Here is an 8178-nt window from a genome sequence, read left to right as displayed (position 1 = left end):
CCCTAGAAAAGTTATGACATACAGAGGATTGAGGTCATTTGAATGCTCTGCATCAAGACCCTTAGGTTATTTCAATTTGCAACCTTCTAGTTTAGACATCCATTGCCTCTTGGCAATATTTATCTATGTATTATCTTATCTCCATGAAATGGAATCCAGCTAAACCACTTGTCACTTTCTTAAGAAAAGGAAAACAATAACAAAACATTCTGCACCCAGGGCTTTAAACTAAATTAGATGATGCCTAGGAAAGGTCCTGGGCTCTGTACATATCCTACCCAGTTTCCTACTCTTTCTCCACAACCTCTTCTCAGTACTCAGTAGTAAAAATATATAATTTCATACCCACAAGATCCTGTGCATCCCTCAATCAGCAAAAAGATCTAATATCAGTCACTGTCTAATACCTGCCCACTAAGGCTGGAGAATGGACTCAAGCATTTCAAAAGCATTATACTGGAGTTGAAACAAAAAATGTCTGGATACCCCTCATTTACCTAGAAAATATAACTGACCAGAACTTGCCTTTCATTGAGCAGTTTGGTTTGTAGAAACTGCACCATATTTCCTCTTCTCTCTATTTAGGCTCAATTCCATCAATTTATATGTTTATCTGGAAGCTGTCACCAGGACTCTATCTCTGGGAGCATATTTGGCTCTGAACGAAATCTATAAATTTACCTACTTGGCCTACTCAAGATGTCTGGGGTCCGATTCTCTTTCAGATTCAATTCCAAATGCAGGACGTAAGTTGATGAGCTGCTCAGTAACTTAAATAAGTTGAAGTTTCAAAGTGCTACCAGATTATTTATCTCACAAGTAGAGTTCAAAGTTTCTGATCTTTACCAGAAAGAAATAATTATCTTCTGAGAGCTTCAGGGACCTCATCCCAAACAGACAATTAAGTTTTGCCAAACCAGAGCTGTTTGAAAAACAAAACAAAACACAAGTGGCGTTTTGTGTAGGGAAAACAAGTAAAGAAAAGAGAAAGGAGACCTTTGAGACTGTGGGACTTTTGTATAACACTACTGGGCTTTCCAGATAACTAGAAATAATTCTTTTTTTTATTTTGGCCTACGTTGTCTTCACATTCTTTCTGTATGAAACTGGTATTGTGATAGAACCTGCAACTGGTAGAGAAATGTCTATCAGGGGACAGCTGGTATAGAGAGTGTACAACAGACAGCACCTGTGTTATTGATCCCCCATGTGAAAACAGCCTTTATGTTTGGCTTTTCAGTTCCACTTCCACCACCCCAGCCTAATCAAACGGTCTCTGTCAGTGCTATATTTTCTCATCTGACACGCAAGGTCAACTATGACAATTCCTCATCTATTATTTAAAATTCATTCATTCACACATGAATACATTTATTCCATAAGTATTTAATGAGCACCTACAATGTGTCTGGCAATGTATTTGGCACTGAGGATACAATGGTGAAAAAAAAAAAACCATTGTCTTCCCTTCCAGTTTGAATGCCCTTTATTTCTTTCTCTTGTCTGATTGCTCTAGCTAGGACTTCCAGTGTTATGCTAAATAAAGTGGTTCTTACTTTCAGGAAGCTTACTGTTTTTTGGGGAAATTGATATTAACTAACAATCAAGAATGCATCCTATGCCATTCTCTATGATGTGATTATTAATACCTAGTATTTGCTAGCACACTATAATCAAAATAATTTAATTGTACATTTAAAAAAAACTGAAATAATATATTGGATTGTTTGTAATACAAAAGATAAATGCTTGAGGAGATGGATACCCCATTTCCCATGATGTGATTATTATGCATTTCATGCCTATATCAAAGTATTTCATATACCCCATAAATATATACATCTACTATGTACAAACATAAAAATTAAAAATTAAAAGAATATAAATATGCATCTGTGATAAGTGCTCCATAAGCAAACCATAGGGTGATAAAGGATTTTATTGATTCCCATGTTCACCCCTGTCTCCATGGCTCTTCAATACAATCTCTACTTGAGTCAGGTTAGTTTCTTCATTGCTCCATGAGTACCCCCATGCTCACTCCCGTTTCTTTTGCACCAATGCTTCTAATGTTCTACTAATTTGTAAAGCTAAGGCTCACCCAATCTGTCTTTCAAGGCTCAGCTTAATTCTTTGGTTCTTTTGTGTTTCAATGTTACCTGACTCTTAAACTATACCATAAGTCATCTGCGCACAAATAATTGTTTTTATACTTCTTCAACTATTTTTTTTTTTTTTTAAATTTTAGAGATAGTGTCTTGCTCTGTTGCTCAGGCTGGTGTGCAGTGGCATGATCATAGCTCACTGCAACTTCAAACTCCTTGGCTCAAGGGATCCTCCTGCCTTAGCCTCCCAAGTAGCTAGGACTACAGACACGCACCACCACACCTGGCTAATTAATTTTTTTTTTTGTAGAGACAGGGTCTCACTGTGTTACCCAGGCTGGTCTTGAACTCCTGGTCTCAAGTGATCCTCCTGCTTTAGCCTCCTAAAGCACTGAGATTATAAGTGTCAGCCACCATGCCTGGCCTTTTTAACACTTTTAGTGGTAGTGGCAGTAGACACAATATAGAGTAAGGAGAGGCAGTCTGGGGTAGTGGCTAAGGTTGTGTACTCAGGGACTTAGTAGCTTTGTGGACTTTTTTTTAAGGTAATCTGAATAATCTGGGCCTAATTAAAATGCCCAGGATAGTGCCTGGCACATGGTAAATCTCAACAAATATTAGCATGCTAGCTATTTTTATTTTTCCCAATGCATTCATGTAAATTAATACCTATGTTTTTTATAGATGAGAAAACTGAAGCCCAAAGCAGTCAAGTGAATTGGGCAAATGTCACATAATTAATTAGAAACAGAGATGGATAGAGAACTCATTTTCTTACTTCCAGACCAGTGCCTTTTGGGAATTATACATACGGTCTTTTGCTTGATACTTGCTTTGAGGACAAATTTATCAGATTTTGTACTCAGCAAGACTTTGTTCAGGTCCTTGGATAACTCAGTGTGACATGATATGGGTGCCACATTAAGACATCTGTCTTTAGCTAAGACTTGTTTCACTACCAATCATAGCACAGTAATATTTAAGATATAGGATTGGTTCCTATGAGAATAGTTTAGCTTCAGTCAGCCTCATGGTCACTAAATGCATCTCTAATATGTCATTTCTCATATCTGTCGGAAGAGAGGATGTAAGGAGAGCATGAACTCTTCACAAACTGTCTGGTTTTGGGAAAGTCACTTCAAATTTTTGGGCTTCAGTTTCTTTTGCTGTATAGACTATCTCTGAGGCCCATTCCAATTATTGCATTCGTACTTCTAGAGAAATTGTTTTTATTGAAAGTAGATCATAAATATCTTTTTTGTATATGGAAGACAACTAAGGAAGTTGTGTTAAGACCTAGCTAAAAGGTGCTAGAGCAGATTTGAGTAAAAGGAAAAGGGAAACACTAATGAATTCTTCAGCTTAGTGCAGGGATGTATTCTAACAGTCAAGTTAAGGCCTTAGGATGCTGAATAGGAGGAAGTACTGTGGGCAAAGGGAAAGTGGAAGGAGTTGGGGACCCAGCTGTTGGGAATATATTTCATTGGCTTGGAAAGACTGTGACTAGTAGAAGATCTCCTTCAATAAATGTGCTTTTGGTGCACTCTTGAAAAATTATTAGAGGGTGAGCAAAACAGAGAGTGTGCAATTTATTCCAAAAGTCTAATTGTAGTCTAAACAATTCCTTGTCATAGCCTTTGAGTGCTTGTCTGGAGTTATGCACAAATTCATAATCCTAAAGTAGCAAGTGACAACTTTGCCTTCTCCCATTCCTTCTATTATGAGGTAGGCCTGATCTATGGGTTAGCAGAAAAAAAATGGGAGATGAGGTGCTGGAGAGGACTAACCAGCCAAACATCTCACAACAGCCTTTAAACAGATTTTTAAGAACATTGTCTCAACATTGAAAAATGATATTTCCCCTTTTAAGTTGAAATAATGTTCTTCCTGCCTGCCTTGTTTTTAGTTGGTCCTAGACAAACAGAACACTTCTAATAGCTTTGTATCTCAGCGATCCTCCAGGCTCTAGGGGCATGATTAGCTTTAGCGCACTACTCAAAGTTGAGCAATTAAAAACCGTTTCTTGTAAACCCCCAAAGATGACACATTGGGCATTGTTAGAAGTTGGCAGACTTGGCAGTTAACTTCACCTGAAACTTCCAGCCCCATAATGATGTATTAATTGTAAACAGTAGGGAAAAAGTAGAACACTTCCTCAGGATGAAAGAGGAGAAACTTTAAAGACTAAAAACAACAAAAATAAATGTTCTAAGCAAACAGAAGCCAAGTAATGGATTTAGTTTCCAAAACTTTTTATGACTTTGACACAAGAGAGTTGCAACAAATGTGTTAATCTAATGACACATATTTAAAAATACAATTCTATCACAGATGACCTCAATATAAAAATGTAAATGACCTGTAGGGAGATATAGGTTCTAGTCTTGGCTCTGTCACAAACTTGCCTATGACTGTAGTAAGTCTATTAAACTATTTCTGTTTGTGCAATAGTGAATAGTAATCTCTGTTTTAGGTACTGCATGTAAGTGCTGTAAGGACAAAATTATATGTGAAATCCAAAAGACGCTTGGAGATATTAAGACATAGACAAGTTCATGGGATTCTTTTATCTTTTTTAAATTTAATTTGTGGATACATAGTAGGTGTATGTATTTATGAGTTACATGAAATACTTTGAGATAAGTATGCTATGCATAATAATTACATCATGGTAAATGGGGTATCCATGCCTCGAGCATTTATCCTTTGTGCTACAAACAATTATACTCTTTTAGTTATTTTATTTTATTTTATTTTATTATTTTTATTATACTTTAAGTTCTAGAGTACGTGCATAACGTGCAGGTTTGTTACATATGTATACTTTGCAATGTTGGTGTGCTGCACCCATCAACTCGTTAGCACCCATCAAGTCATCATTTATATCATGTTACTCCCCAATGCAATCGCTCCCTCCTCCCCCCTCCCCATGATGGCCCCAGTGAGTGATGTTCCCCTTCCCGAGTCCAAGTGATCTCATTGTTCAGTTCCCACCTATGAGTGAGAACATGCGGTGGTTTGGTTTTCTGTTCTGTCATAGTTTGCTAAGAATGATGGTTTCCAGCTGCATCCATGTCCTACAAAGGACGCAAACTCATCCTTTTGATGGCTGCATAGTATTCCATGGTGTATATGTGCCACATTTTCTTAACCCAGTCCGCCACAGATGGACATTTGGGTTGATTCCAAGTCTTTGCTATTGTGAATAGTGCCACAATAAACATACGTGTGCATGTGTCTTTGTAGTAGAATAAATTTATAATCCTTTGGGTATATACCAGTAGTGGGATGGCTGGGTCATATGGTACATCTGTTCTAGATCCTTGAGGAATCGCCATACTGTTTTCCATAATGGTTGAACTAGTTTACAATCCCACCAACAGGGTAAAAGTGTTCCTATTTCTCCACATCCTCTCCAACACCTGTTGTTTCCTGACTGTTAATGATGCCATTCTAACTGGTGTGAGATGGTATCTCATTGTGGTTTTGATTTGCATTCTCTGATGGCCAGTGATGATGAGCATTTTTTCATGTGTCTGTTGGCTGTATGAATGTCTTCTTTTGAGAAATATCTGTTCATATCCTTTCCCACTTTTTGATGGGGTTGTTTGTTTTTTTCTTGTATATTTGTTTGAGTTCTGGTAGATTCTGGATATTAGCCCTTTGTCAGATGAGTAGGTTGCAAAAATTTTCTCCCATTCTGTAGGTGCCTGTTCACTCTGATGGTAGTTTCTTTAGCTGTGCAAAAGCTCCTTAGTTTAATGGGATCCATTTGTCGATTTGGCTTTTGCTGCCGTTGCTTCTGGGTGTTTAGACGTGAAGTCCTTGCCCATGCCTATGTCCTGAATGGTACTACCTAGATTTCTTCTAGGTTTTTATGGTATTAGGTCTAACTTTTAAGTCTCTAATCCATCTTGAATTAATCTTTGTATACGGGGTAAGGAAAGGATCCAGTTCAGCTTCTACTTATGGCTAGCCAATTTTCCCAGCACCATTTATTAAATAGGGAATCCTTTCCCCATTTCTTGTTTCTCTCAGGTTGTCAAAGATCAGATGGCTGTAGATGTGTGGTATTATTTCTGAGGACTCTGTTCTGTTCCATTGGTCTATATCTCTGTTTTGGTACCAGTACCATGCTGTTTGGTTACTGTAGCCTTGTAGTACAGTTTGAAGTCAGGTAGCGTGACGCCTCCAGCTTTGTCCTTTTGACTTAGGATTGTCTGGCAATGCGGGCTCTTTTTTGGTTCCATATGAACTTTAAAGCAATTTTTTCCAATTCTGTTGAAGAAAGTCATTGGTAGCTGATGGGGATGGCATTGAATCTAGAAATAACCTTGGGCAGTATGGCCATTTTCACGAGATTGATTCTTCCTATCCATGAGCATGGTATGTTCTTCCATTTGTTTGTGTTCCTCTTTGATTTCACTGAGCAGTGGTTTGTAGTTCTTGAAGAGGTCCTTTACATCCCTGTAAGCTGGATTCCTAGGTATTTTATTCTCTTTGAAGCAATGTGAATGGAAGTTGATTCCTGATTTGGCTCTCTGCTTGTCTGTTACTGGTGTATGAGAATGCTTGTGATTTTTGCACATTAATTTTGTATCCTGAGACTTTGCTGAGTTGCTTATCAGCTTAAGGAGATTTTGGGCTGAGACGATGGGGTTTTCTAAATATACAATCATGTCATCTGCAAACAGGGACAATTTGACTTCTTCTTTTCCTAACTGGATACCCTTGATTTCTTTCTCTTGCCTGATTGCCCTAGCCAGAACTTCCAACACTATGTTGAACAGGAGTGGTGAGAGAGGGCATCCCTGTCTTGTGCCAGTTTTCAAAGGGAATTTTTCCAGTTTTTGCCCATTCAGTATGATATTAGCTGTGGGTTTGTCATAAATAGCTCTTATTATTTTGAGGGACGTTCATCAATACCGAATTTATTGAGTGGTTTAGCATAAAGGGCTGTTGAATTTTGTCAAAAGCCTTTTCTGCATCTATTGAGATAATCATGTGGTTCTTGTCTTTGGTTCTGTTTATATGCTGGATGATGTTTATTGATTTGTGAATGTTGAACAGCCTTGCATCCCAGGGATGAAGCCCACTTGATCATGGTGGATAAGCTTTTTGATGTGCTGCTGAATCCAGTTTGCCAGTATTTTATTGAGAATTTTTGCATCGATGTTCATCAGGGATATTGGTCCAAAATTCTCTTTTGTTGTGTCTCTGCCAGGCTTTGGTATCAGGATGATGTTGGCCTCATAAAATGAGTTAGGGAGGATTCCCTCTTTTTATTGATTGGAATAGTTTCAGAAGGAATGGTACCAGCTCCTCCTTGTACCTCTGGTAGAATTCAGCTGTGAATCCATCTGGTCCTGGACTTTTTTTGGTGGGTAGGCTATTAATTGTTGCCTCAATTTCAGAGCCTGCTATTGGTCTATTCAGGGATTCAACTTCTTCTGGTTTAGTCTTGGGAGAGTGTAAGTGTCCAGGAAATTATCCATTTCTTCTAGATTTTCTAGTTGATTTGCATAGAGGCATTTATAGTATTCTCTGATGGTTGTTTGTATTTCTGTGGGGTCTTGACTCTTTATCCAGTTTGCCAGTCTGTGTCTTTTAATTGGAGCATTTAGTCCATTGACATTTAAGGTTAATATTGTTATGTGTGAACTTGATCCTGTCATTATGATATTAACTGGTTATTTTGCTCGTTAGTTGATGCAGTTTCTTCCTAGCCTCGATGGTCTTTACATTTTGGCATGTTTTTGCAATGGCTGGTACCGGTTGTTCCTTTCCATGTTAGGGCTTCCTTCAGGGTCTCTTGTAAGGCAGGCGTGGTGGTGAGAAAATCTCTAAGCATTTGCTTATCTGTAAAGGATTTTATTTCTCCTTCACTTATGAAACTTAGTTTGGCTGGATATGAAATTCTGGGTTTAACATTCTTTTCTTAAGAACGTTGAATATTGGCCCCCACTCTCTTCTGGCTTGTAGAGTTTCTGCCGAGAGATCTGCTGTTAGTCTGATGGGCTTCCCTTTGTAGGTAACCCGACCTTTCTCTCTGGCTGCCCTTAAGATTTTTTCC

The sequence above is a fragment of the Trachypithecus francoisi genome, unplaced genomic scaffold (genome assembly GCF_009764315.1).
Source record: "Trachypithecus francoisi isolate TF-2019V2 unplaced genomic scaffold, Tfra_2.0 Lachesis_group6, whole genome shotgun sequence".
Taxonomy (NCBI): Eukaryota; Metazoa; Chordata; class Mammalia; order Primates; family Cercopithecidae; genus Trachypithecus; species Trachypithecus francoisi.
Note: the sequence above shows the minus strand (reverse complement) of the source record.